Raw genomic sequence first — 14,203 nt, forward strand, 5'->3', positions numbered from 1 at the left:
CCTATAAACGACAGGTTTCTGTCCATGGTGCTGAAAACCAGGATTGGCAGATTTCACATTACAGCGATTCCCCCACTATATCGCGGATTTTTCTCTGACGCCTCACAATTCTCTGCATATCCCGTACATTGTTTGTGGTCCGATTGTTTTCGTTTTGTTCTAAGCCCTACGATGGAAGACGTTGACCATTCAGGAGAAGGTAAAACTTCTGGATGTGCTTCGGAAAGGAAAGCGTTATGCGGACGGCGTTCGCCATTATGGCTTGAATACGCTACATGTACGCTACATGAAGAAGGATGAAAAGAACGTGTAAGAGCCATATATGTTTTTATTTTTATATATTCCATTACATATATAGAGAGAAAGTTGTGTGTGTGTGTATATATATATATATATTACATGTTATTATTTTATTTTTATTATTATTATTATTATGTCACTCTTATCCTTAGCCCGACAAACAGATATATGTGTTGTTTTAATGAGTTTACATGTGTTTAAAGCATGTGGGATGGGTATGTTATGGCTTAAACTAAAAAAAAAATGTATATGGTCTTTCTGTATCGTGGATTTTCACCTATCGCTGATGGGTCTGGAACGCATCTTCCGCGATAGGCGGAGGATCAAATTTACCTTTTTAACCTGATTTGACTTCAACCCTCTTATTTTGTTAACAGAGTGTGCGGGTGGAATACAAAGGATTACAGTGGGAAATAGGTGATTTATATTGACCTTAATTGTCACCCAAGTGACTCTGGACAATAAGTTCAATAATGCTTCCCAAAAGCTTCTCTCTTTTTCACTAGTTACACTTCATTACACCGAAATCAAGGAAGAATCAAATGTACAAGCACATTATACAAAATATAAGATGCAAACACATAAAAAATATTTTGTAAAAACATTAAAAACAGATTTATATATATTGTGCAATTTGAAACTTTACATTTAGACCTCACTTAGAAAACGCAGGTGATGACCAGCCCAACCAGCAGTTCCGTCTGGTTGTACAGAATACCTACTTCAATTAAATTTTGAGGTCATGACTAAACTAAATTTCAGCTCTGCCTTTAACATCACCAGTTAGATGAAACTGATCATTGCAGAGGGAAATACAGTGAAGCCATGAAACATACTAGATGTAAATATATTAATTTTCACATACACTTGAGCTCAGTGAATTCAAGCGCGTCATACACTGTAAAAAAAAAATCCACCAAAAAATGGAAAATGTACTGGCAGAAAATTACCAGCACATTTTCCGTTAAGTTAATGGACTCTTCCTTCAATTTACAAATATTGTATATTCAGTTTTCCACAGTTTCTTAAATGATAGTTTATTTTCATTTTTAATTCTTCATTCTGCCAATGCAGATTTGTTTGTTTAATAAATATGTTCGTAAAAGTACAACAAGTAATTTGAGAATATAGTGATTCACTGCATTGATTATTTTTCATAACTCAATGGCCCATAAACATACAGTTATCCATCTGAAGCTGGATTTAAACCAGCAAACTTTGGATTACAAGCCCAAATACTTGAGCTACTGAGCCACACACTTACACTGACTCAGCTTAAGTTGCAGAGACACAGTGGACTTTCTGTTGGATGTCAGACAGAACGGCAAAGGACCCCTCACTAACAGGAACCTAAAACACACAAACACTTGGGAACACTTCAAATGCGTGATCTGACTCTGCAAGGGGAGAACATGTTCACGTGGAGTCTTGGCTTTTCACAATGTTTCATTCCTACGTATAGCTAAGGTTTTTTTTAGCCGTCGTCACTCTAAGGTTGCCCATTAATGGTTTGGAATTGGGAATGTAAAGCTGTTTTGTTAGCATGTCTGCCTTACAATTCCTTTACTGTAAGTCGAGGCCTGCTGGAGCTCAATTCTGCTTCATGGCACTTGTATTTACTCTTTATTTTGCATTACATTATGTGTGAGACTAACCTCTTTCTCTACCTCTCCATTCCTCCTGTCGAGCTCCATACAGAACTAGTGGAGAAAAGGGGTGCTTGGAGGGGAGACGATATCTCTGGATGCCCACTTAAGAAATATCTGCATTACCTTCCAATACACCTTCCAAACTTAAGTGGATTGAACATGGGTGCTGTTGAATTAATTATAAAATGCACTGTATTAAAAATTATTTTGTTTATATAACATAAAATTGAACTATAAACATGAAATTTAAATCTGTTGAGTTTATATATTGACAAAATAATAATTCTGAATTTTGAACCCTCATTGAACAAAATTAAACTTAATATGGACAAATGGAAAGCATTAAAAATTATCCTTATGGGGGGAAAGTTAATGTTACTAAAATGGTTGTGGTGCCTCAAGTTAATTATCTCTCTATGATGCTTCCATTTAATATTCCGGAAAGGATATTTAAACAGTACGAGAGTATAGTAAAAGATTTTTGTTGGGAAAGAAAAAAACCTATAGGATTAAAATTACTTCGCCAAGGGAGGTCTAGGATTGCCAGGTGTTAGATTATATAGCATGTTATTTGAAATAGCCAAACTCTACTATCACTGGAAGAATGTGAATTCTGATGTGGACTGGATAGCTATCGAGAGCAATTTGGCTTCACTATTTCAACCTCTGCACATTCTGTCACAATGGGGGGACAATATAAGAAACACAAACCCGATAATATCTTTTTCGAGGAATATATGGATCAAAATACATAAGAAGCTTAAAGTATCACATGACATGCAGCCATATTCCTCAATTTGGCACAATCCTGAAATACAAATAGGAAAAAGTATGGAAACAATGGCAATCCAAAGGGGTGAAAACTCTTTGGGATTTATTCGTAAATGGGATGTTTATGTCATAATCAGACTTAAAGAGTAAGTATGATGTAGGAGGAGGAGGGAGTTTTTGGAAGTTTTTGCAACTGAGGCATTGAGTCACGAGTGTTAAAATAGAGAAGATGAATGGTTAAGAATACTTTCTAGAGTGGGGAAATATTATAGGGAAGTAAAAGGTAAATTTATTCAGTATAAAATTATACACAGATAGTACTGGACACTAGTTAGACTAAATAGAACTGGACTAATTAATACTGATCAGTGTTGGAATTTTAGAAGGCAGGTGGGGGTTTATTTACACATGCTGTGGCAGTGCTCTCAGGTATATCCATTTTGGGGTAGAGTTCTTGGTCTCCTGGACAAATGGCTAGGCTTTACTTTACCCCGCAAACCCGACTCTGTCTGCTAGGAGATAGAGTGGAATTGCCAAAGGGGAATAATAAACAGTTTAAGGCTGTGATGGTGGGACTCATAACTGCCATGAGGGTAATATTAAGGCATTTGAAATCCTCAATAATCCCTAATATATAGAAATGGGCTGATGAGATGATTAAGGCAGCTTCATATGAAAAAATGTTGGACAGACTAAATGGGAAAAAAGATATGATGAAAATGTGGGAACGTTTCTAGGGCCATGTTTTTGAAGGATAAATGGCTGGGAGGTTGAACTAGTGATTGGTCATATTGTCAAATGTGAATGGCTGAAGTGCTGTAACTTTTTGGTTTGAAAAATAAGAAAAATTTGAATTACAAAATAAAATGTTCTTGGATAGTAATTTCATGTAACCATTTGTCTTAAAATTAATTACATCCAACTGTACATTTTTTAGTGTAGGTAGGTAGATGGATCGATAAAATTAAATAATGATTACAAATCACAAATAACTATTACAGTTATGGCCAAAAATATTGGCACCCCTGCATTTATGTCAAAAAACACACCCCTTCTCCCAGAAAATTGTTGCAATTACAGATGCTTTGGCATTGTCATATTAATTTCTCTTGTTGGCACTTGAAGAAAACAAAAAGAGGAAGAAGGAAAAACAGGAATGGGAGACATTCCACGCAAAAGGGCACCTGCCCTTCTCATATTGTCTCAAAAACCCAAAGCCCCAGAGAGCAAGTCAGAGTGGTCTGGGTTGATTGTACACCCAAATAGGCCATTTGATCCATGTTGATCTTAGTCTTTCTCATGATGGTGGGTAAATCTGGGGTGGCTCTTGTGGTCCTCATATGAGGTCTTTGGTGCACATTAAGTGAGGCAGATACAGGCCACCCATTGTGTACCTCTGTGCCATTTAAATGGGCTTGCAATCTGAAGAGGTGTGAGGTCACAGTGATTTAACACTGGTCCACTTTTTCTTATGGCCTTGAGCCAGGTCATGACAATATCTTGTGTAGCACTAATGACGTAATGGCATCTGCTCATGTTATCTCATAACTTGAAGCTGTTTGTGCAGCACAACCCACACGGCACCAACAAGACATTGAGAACAATCCCAGCAGCCCTCGGCTCTCTTACCCAATGCTGTTATAAGGGGACCAAACTTCTTTAAATTTCGCTTCCACAGTGGCTTTAGAAAAAAATAAGCAAATCACGCAATGCTATTGAAATTATTAAAACATAGAGATTAACAGTCAGATATGTTTTGTGATTTTAAATGAGGAAGTGATATATTTGATATAACATGAATGTATTTCTTATTTCTTTTTTTTTGGGTTTTCTGTGGTGAGAAATGAAAGCTACAGGCAAGTAAATATTGCTTCCTGTAGTAACTTGTAAAATGTTCCTCATTGTTAACAATCACATTACATGTGAAGGTGTCAGTCAGTGGAAACGCATAGTGAGGCACGCTGGCCAGCCATTGTATTCGTTCAGGACCAGCCCATCAAGTAAAGGTTTCAGCACCACGGACAGTGACCTGTGTTAAACTGGCCTCAGGTTCCTACATTGGCTCTATGGAATTTTCTGTAAATAATTAAATGCCACTGGCCCCCTACATGCGGAAATGTTTCCCCCTCCCCCAGACTTCTTCAGAGAGCTTTGGAGGACATTGTCTGCACGCTACCAGAGGCAACTAAGAATGTGCTTGAGTTGGGAGGAGGCAGTAGTCCCCATTTTTCCCTCCTGCTGTAGAAGGTCATCGGGAGGAGGTGGGTTTGCTGCTCTCTTTCGTGTCTCTTCAGCAGGTGGCTCTTAGAGATTTGTCTGAGAAAGGTCTGTACCAGGCTTGTGTTAAAGTGCTGCATTTTCGGGCACTGAGTGGACTGGCAGATTCTAGGTGGTCAGGTTTGTTGAGGCCTGGATCTTCCCCGCGGGGATGTTGGAGGTCCCTGTACAAGCCCCCCATTGAGAAGCACACGGTGGATCTTCAGTGGCAGATTGTGCACGGGGCAGTGGCCACAAACAGAGAGGTGATGCACATTGATTCCACAGGGTGGCAATTGGTTTTCTTAGCTAATCTGTTTCTTTAAAACAAAGAAATGGGTTGTTTACTTGTGTCTTTTATTCTACATCATAGATAATGCGAACCTTCATATAAGTAAGAGGTAATATTTTGCTCAGTATCAGTTCAAGTTCAAATACTTCAGGTTTTTTATTTGACAAAACACATAAAATTGTCATGCAAAGTCATTGATTTATTTTTAAAACTATTGCACTGTGATACATTTAACATCATATTTTCAGTTCTGCCAAATCTCATATTGACAGCTTAGTGGTTTTCCAATGGCTTGTGGTGTCACATGGTGGTCGAAAATGATATTACAGGCTTTTGTTGAAATTACCTTAAAATTCATCTGGAATGTATTGATTTATGCCATAATTAATGATGCAAATTAACACAGATGGGGCCATTTTGACCCCATTTTGATGTTTTTGAAGAGGTAGACGGGTCCAGTTGGCTGTATTAGTCAGTCTGCTAAGAAACATAGCGCCAACAAGCCCATGGCCCCTTTTCATGTAAAACTTCGTACAGGAGGCTGTTTGTGCAGTTTAGTGCCTTTGTTAGCCTCGGCTCCTGTAAATCATATAAGCACACCCACCACACCCCCAGGAGCATTCCGCGTGCCCCCACCGGCCAACCTGCTTGTCCCCCCCAACCCACAGACCGTCTGTAGTTCTGAAATTTATCCACATGGCTGCTGACCAAGTCTAAGGTAAATCAGATTCCATCTATTAGAAATGAAATTTTCAGTAAAATACAAATTTTTCCCCCAATCTGGGAGACAGTGCAGAATTTTTGGAGTCGGTCCTAACTCTGTCTTGAATATGTACCCAGCAGGCACCTAGGACTCGTATCTCCCTCTGAGAATTTCTTCTAATGCGCTCAGCAGCAGAAATTCTCCATCCTAGATGAGCCTGCAAAGTTCTGTAGAAGTTAAATATACTTTAGTCAAATAAAGGATGAGACAATTTACTTAAAGCATGATATAGTTCATATTGCTCTTCAGGCTTCGTAATTAAATATTAAAATTATGGAGTACAAAGTTGTACATGCAAAGAAAACAATGCAGAGTGGCAGAGCGCCTGGCCCAGAGGGTCTAATGGAATTTATCTTAATGTCTTTATTCTATTTTACTTAAATTTTTTACCATATTATTCATTGTATTGTTCTTTCGATTTTATTTTTATTTTATTATTGCTAATACACCGGATCTGAGTGCCTCATTTTGTTCCCTTCATGTAGAACACGTTTTGTAATGACAATAAAACATCCTTATCCTCATCTAAATCACACTGTCTAACTACTAACCTGTTTAAATAATATAATTGGATTTCAAAGGTTAATAGTCACTCAATTACCCCCTCAGCCCAACAGTACCACAAACACCCAACATGCACGGAAATGTTCTCCTAAGTTGTTTTCCCTGCCTGGAACAATACCACAGCAGTCACATGGAGTAATGTTTCAAAACTTTTCAGAAACCTTGCATTGAAACTTGAGGTCTTTAGGAGGGATCAGTCCTGGGTGGTAAAGTTGCCATCACAAAGGTTTTTGATTAAGGGATTCATGATGCCAGGTAGCCATCTTTCACAAGCTGGTGGGCTGTGCCACTGATGCGTTTGCTTGGGTTTTATATGTCTGTCCTGTTTGTGTTCTTGCCACTTCAGGTTCCCTGGTTTTGGTCTACATTCCTCGGTCCTCTGCTGTGGAGTCTACCTTCTGCTTCACCTCATTCTGGAGTCGCCCATCCAGTCAGCGGCCCATGTCCCCCTGGTTCCCTGTTTCCAGAGGTTGGTCTGCTAGTCTCTGGGGCCAGGGGGCAGAAATCTGCCATGTTGGATGGGTGGCCCAGGTTGGGGTGCTCCATCATAGACTGGTACATGAAGGATTATAAATGGTTTTCAACCAGTATGTACCGAGTGTGCGTCGTGACGAAAAGAATGTCATGAGAACATTTAGGACTGACTGCAGTATTAGTTCAAAGCATGATTGTGTTTTTCTTAATTTTTATTGATTTATTTTTGGATTATTAATTTTCTTAAGTAACTTGATTCAGTTAAAAGGGGTTTGTCCATTTGCTTTAGCAGAAGTTCGTGTAAGTATGATGTTCACCTTCCCTTTTCATAGTCTAGTCTTTGTCAAGTTTTATGCTTATTTCCCCTGGTTAAGTTAATCTGACTTGTGTGTTTAGGAGGGTCATACAGGCTTTTTGTTTGTAATGGAAGCACAGGGTCTGTACTTGCAGCTTATTTGCCATGCTAATGGAAGCATTTTACTTTCCTCTCTAATCTCTTTTTTTCTTGGCTTTCACTGCAGTCTCCTCTATGCCAGGGTTTCTCAACCCAGTCCTTGGACCCCACTGCAAAGATCCACAGTTTTGCTCTGTCCAAGCTCTCAGCACAGCAGTAAAAGGTGACTGTTTGGTTCATGCATGCAGGGATCTGGGACAGAGCAAAAACGTGGAGCTGTCTGGTGGGCTGAGGAATGAGTTTATAAATGCTGCTGTATGAAGTATTAAACCATTTGACCGGTTGGATAAATGTTAAAATGTTTTCTCAAAATATAAAAAGAGATAATCTTCTGTTTTGCGTCTCATTACAAGCAAACTTGTTTTTTGTTTTTATGTCACTCTAGTATTTGATATCTAATTTTCAGTCTTCTGGCAATATAATCTGGTGAATGGGGAAAGACTTCCAGCAGGGGCTCCGGTTTCCTCCCACAGTCCAAAAGTGCGCAGGGTAGGTTAATTGGCAAATCTGAGTTGTGAGTGTTTGCGCCCTGCAGAGTGTTGACTCCTGCCCAGGGTTGGTTCCTGCCTACGCCTGTTGTTCCAAGGACAGGCTCCGGTCCCCCCCGCGACCTCAGTTTGGCTTGCTGTCTCCCCGCTTGGTTTTCTTTGGTTTACGTCTTCACTAGCCCCCTTGTTGCTTTGACTTGTGTGTATGTTATGTATGTGTGATTGTATTGCTGCATATGGAGTGACTGCTATTTTTAGTGGTGCAACGGATCACAAAACTAACGGTTCGGATCATATCACGGATATTGAGTCACGGATCGGATCAATTTTCGGATCAGCAAAAAGGGGAGGAGTCAAATGTAATTTGCTTCTCATTTATTACAAGAACAGTATGGCAAGGAACTTTTGGTTTTATCAAAAATAACTAAAATAAATTACAAAAATAAAACCAAGAAATAACTGAAAAAGCTGAATAAATACAATTTTTAAATAAAATTCTCAATACTTGAATACTTCAATGCAACAATTGAAAAACAACCTGAGAACTGAAAACAGGCCAAACCTTATAATGACAATTTTTTTTTCAAAAAGATGAGGATGTCTACATTCTCTGGGGAGAGAGTAGACCTCTTAGCTGTCACTATGTCACCTGCTGTGGAGAATACCCTCTCACTAGGAACTGAAGTGCCAGGCACAGCAAGGTAGTGTCTTGCCATTTTTGCAATGTGAGGGTATTTACACTCATTATGTTTCCACCACGCCAGCGGATTACCACCATCCCCTGGCAAACTGCTTGCTGCCCTGTATGACGCTACCTCCTCTTTGATTGTGTTGTAAAAAGTTTTCTCTGTGTCTGACTCTTTCACAAATGTATCCCCAAAAAGCTCTTCTATGGCAGACTTCTTTTGTGGAGGAGATGCATTTGGCCCTGTGTCTTCTTCAGAGGGTGTTGGCTCTGTGGCTTGACCCTGCAGAAAAAATTACTGAGTTATTTAACTATATTTCTTGTTATATATTTCATAGGCAATCAATAACATATGCTGGTAATTTTCAAAATTAAGATCAAATATTCACATAAATAATAGTTAAAATATTTTATAACTTAATTATATTAATATTAAATAATATGAATAACTGTATTATTTTTTACCTCTTCAGTAGCCACAATCTCAGTTGTGAGATCAGTGTATGTCTTCTCGCGTAGGGCTGGTTCTATGTGAGTCAGGGACTTGAACCAAGTGCAGTAGATCTGTGAAGATAATCTTGTATTTCAGGGGGGGTGGTGTATCTGGAAATCAGGTCCCCTCTTATGGCAGCCTTAACATCTCTGGTAATGCTGGTGTCTTCCTCATTTGCACACATGGATTGTATAATTCTGGTTTTCAGAGGTAGGATCATGGACACAGATGGTGCATTTTCAGTGCTCAATAGGGTTGTGACTGTTTTGAGAGGTTTGAGGAGCTGAAGGACCTCCTCTGCTACTTTCACATCATCATCAGACAAGGTGACAATGTCTCTGATATTTTTTTTCAGTGTCTTTTCTGTCAGTGCAGAGTATACTGCTGCCTGCTGCTCAAGATAGCGCTCCAACATGTCATATGTGGAATTCCATCTTGTAGTGACGTCGTGTATGAGCTTGTGGGCTGGTAGCTGTAGCATTTCTTGCTTTGTTTTAAGGACATGAGCTGCTGTTGTACTTCTGTGGAAAAAAGAAACCACCTTCCTAATCCTCCCAAGAAGGCGATCCATCTGGTTAACTGAGATTCCTCTTTGGCATGCTAAATTTATCACATGTGCAAAGCAAGATATCTGTGGCCCTAGTCCAGCTTCTGTCACTACATTTACTTGGTTTCTGGCATTATCTGTGGTGACTGGGATATTGCTACATGCATTGTGTCTCTTTAACTTCCACTCAGCTACTGCTTCTATCAGGATTTGCGCTAGATTTGTGCTTGTGTAAGTCTCATAGAGGGGACGTGTCTGTAGCACCGGACTTTGCATCTCCCATCCCGCTGTTATATAATGGGCAGTCACAGTCACGTAGCTTTCGGTAGCCCTTGATGTCCACCCGTCTGTGGTGATCGAAATAGAGGATGCATCTGATAAGTCTGCGACGATTTTGCTTTTTTCCTGTTCGTAAAGTTCAGGCATGACCTTCATGCTGAAATGTGTGCGCGAGGGTATTTCGTACCGTGGCTCAAGCACTTTTAGGAGGTTTTTAAAACCCTTGTTTTCAACAACAGAGTATGGCCTCATGTCTGGCGCGATAAACATCCCGATAGATTTGGTAATAGCTTTAGCCCGCTCTGATTCTGGTGCAAAGTGCTGCTTAAATGCAGCGGTGAGCAGCTGTTGCTGTGGTTGCTTCGGTTTGCATCCTGTCTGCACACCGGGGTGATGTCGCTTCAGATGCGTGGCCAAACTCGATGTATTGCCACTTTCATACGGCTTTCTCGTGCCACAGTGTCTACACACTGTAACTGTTTTGTCCACCACCCTTCTTCCGTCATCATTATATTTTACAGGAAAGCCAAAATGCTCCCATACAAAAGATTTGAATGACGCGGGAGGCTTTTCGAGTTCCTCTGTTCCGCCGCTAGCCATCGTTGTTGACTGAGTCACATGTTCCGCTGACGTAAACACGACTTCTGTGTAATTAATTATTTATTATTTAAGCAATATCAGCAGAAAACACTGTTTTATCTGCGGTTATTTTTTTTTTATTTATCTAAAAGTTTAAAAAACGAGTTAATCCGCGGATCACGTGCGTTCCGAACCGTGGGTTGTAATCCGTACGGATCACGGATCAACCGCGATCCGTTGCACCCCTAGCTATTTTGTTTTGCAAGTGTGTGTTGGACTCTGTTTATTTGGTCAGGGAGTGAGGTGGAGTGTTTGTCTTTTGGTTTCCTTTTCTTTTGCACTTAGGTGAGATTAGCTGTGGGTCGCACTTGATTTTGTTTGTTATTTTGGCTGTGGTCACTCCCAAAGTCTTTTGCACCGGGTTATTTGTTCAGTGTCAGTATTATACATGAAAAAAAATGAAAATACAAAAAATATCCCTTTGTCCACTGGTGTTCCCTTCTTGCCCTCACCCCGTTTGTCCCTTTATCCCATTCCCCTTTCCCGTGAATACTGTTACACTCCAACCCTAGACAGGATATCAAAACAGCATCTTACCTATTGTTTTAAAAGAGATGAGGGATATTAATCATTGACCTTTATCTTTGCTATTTCAGAAATCCGTATCTGCTACCTTGTGACTGGAAGTATACACTGTAAAAAAAGGCAAAATTTGTCACAGTTTTAAACGATTTTATATCAGCCAATTTGACTACAGTATAATTATTTTTTTCCTCTTATGTTAAATGACAGAAAAGTTTTATCAAAACTACATTGCATAACTGGCATCGTAGTACTGATTAGCACCGATTCAGGCATCCCGATGAACAAATATGAAGTTCATTTAAACTGTGGTACCTTAAATCCGTCAAGTTACCTCGATAAGCCAGTAACCCTGATTCGTAGTATAGGCCACTGATCACAAGCACTCTGTGTAAACGTATTGTTTAACCGGCGCTGTTGCATTACCAGGGTGAGAGGTTGACTTGCTGGTTAGCTATAAAAACAGACGTTAGTGCAACTCCACGTTAATGGTGCGGTCATCATGGCTTATAAATGCTTATTATCGTTCATCATTGTTTGTGTCAGTAACGATAACATAAACAAGGGTAGGCACCAGGAGAACATCATTGGCTCTTGCATCGATTACTTTTCCCGTAACACCCTTTAGATTGTTTCCCTGAAGGGCAGCAAACCGACAATTTCGGTGTGATTGAGCTGATCACGTGTGCATGGGGAGGGAATGCGGACCTCATGACCTTCCCGGCGAGCTCAGCACATCCAGCATCGCTTCGCAAATACAATCAAAATATTTTATCTTTATTCACACTTTCTATCTTTATTCATTATCTCTACGATCTCACTGCTGGACGAATGCCTGGCATTCAGAGCATTCTTTATTAGCCATTTGCCTTTGGATGCAGTTTATTTGCATGCCCCAAAGCTTCCAGGCATCAGTAATTGCTTCCCACGTTACTCCGGTCCTGGGCTCTTCTGTAACTGCCCTTTGGGATTACATATATTCAGCATATGCTTTTGTCCGAAGTGATGAGAGTTTGGGGTCAGAGCACTTGGGTCTAAGGGACTTGCTCAAGGGCTTAACAATGTTACGATTACTCTGCCATGGGAATTGAACCAACAACCAAACTGGCAGAGATGGCCAACATGCTGAGCTCCACACCCGCTGACGATCTCCTTTTCCTGTCTTCTGCAGTCTCCATGGACCTGAGTCCAGAGAAGCACTCTGAACTTGAGGACATCCGGCTGAGGAAAGGAGCCCTTCTGCTGGAGATCCAGAGGCTGCGGGAGACGCTGAGAGAGGCCCTCATGGAAGTGGAGGGCCTTGAATCCAGCACCAAACGCAGCCAAATCTTAGAAAAGAATAGGCATGTCGCCATGGGAAGAAAGAAATTCAACATGGACCCTAAGAAGGGTATCCTGTTCATGGTACAAAACAATCTTCTCCGGCACACGTCTGAGGACATCGCCCAGCTCCTATACAAGGGAGAGGGGCTGAACAAAACAGCCATTGGGGATTACCTGGGTGAGAGAGACGACTTCAATATCCAAGTCCTCCAAACATTTCTTGGGCTTCATGAATTCGCAGGGTTCAACCTGGTACAGGCTCTCAGGCAGTTCCTCTGGAGTTTCCGTCTGCCAGGAGAAGCACAAAAGATTGACAGGATGATGGAGGCCTTTGCGCAGAGGTACTGTCAATGTAATCCTGGAGTCTTCCAAAACATTGACACCTGCTATGTACTTTCATTTTCCATAATCATGTTAAACACTAGCCTTCATAATCCAAATGTGTGAGACAAGCCCAGTGTGAACAGGTTCATCTCCATGAATCGAGGAATCAATGATGGAGGCAACCTGCCAGATGATCTCCTCCAAAATCTTTATAAGAGCATAAAGAATGAGCCATTCAAGATTCCTGAAGACAATGGGAACAATGCCTTCTTCAACCCTGACAGAGAGGGTTGGCTCTTCAAAATGGGAGGAGGACGGGTGAAAACATGGAAAAGGCGGTGGTTCATCCTGATGGATAACTGCCTTTACTACTTTAAACATACTACGGATAAGAAACCCAGGGTGATCATTCCGCTGGAGAATCTGAGCATCCGTGAGGTGAAGGATCTCAGGAAGCCTAACTGCTTTGAACTGTACATCCCTAACAACAGCAGACAGCTGATGAAAGCCTGCAAAACGGAGGCGGACGGCCGCCTGGTAGAGGGCAATCATGTGGTGTACCGCATCTCGGCGCCAACCCCTGAGGAGAAGGACAAGTGGATACAGAGCATCACTGCTGCTGTGAGCGCTGACCCTTTTTATGAGATGCTGGCAGTAAGAAAAAAACGGCTGAATAAATAAATAACGATAAAGAGAGTGTGAATATGGTTGGATGTGCTATTGCAGAAAGTATTTATTTCAGAACAAGGAACTTTGCACAAAGTAATGTTTAACCTTAAGGTAGCATGACCGAATTCCAGGTTTTGTTTTGATGCGACTTATTGTTCACTACAGATTTTATCATCGAAATGCCCTGTCCTTTTTTTGTATAAATGTGAAATTAAATGTTATTTGCACTGTATTGCTGATCTTTATGTCAGAGTACCTTTTTTTCTGAGAATCCACACTGCTGGAAATTTGCATCAACATGATTGGGATTGGGATGGAAAAATTATTTTCCATCTTAACCCATATTCTAAGCATATTGATTTCTGTTGTAAATTTTACTTTTACAGCAGTATGATTTAAGACACTAACAGCAATTCATTTTTCAACCAGTAATTGTTAATGTGATAGGAATTGCATTCAACAGCAAATGCGTTCAACTTAACCAAATGTATAAATCTTACATATTCTGATGATTCGACATTCCCCCGACGTCTGTGTGATGTATTTCAGCAACAACACGCAGTTAATGAGATCACTATGCGGAATTTAGCCGACTGTTATTTTACTGATTAGGATATATCACCCAAGATTGGGGTATACTATATATCAAGGGTCAGCAACCTTTTTGAAACTGAGAGCTACTTCACAGGTACTGAGCCATACAAAGGCTAC

This window comes from Brienomyrus brachyistius, unplaced genomic scaffold (genome assembly GCF_023856365.1).
Source record: "Brienomyrus brachyistius isolate T26 unplaced genomic scaffold, BBRACH_0.4 scaffold39, whole genome shotgun sequence".
Lineage (NCBI taxonomy): Eukaryota > Metazoa > Chordata > Actinopteri > Osteoglossiformes > Mormyridae > Brienomyrus > Brienomyrus brachyistius.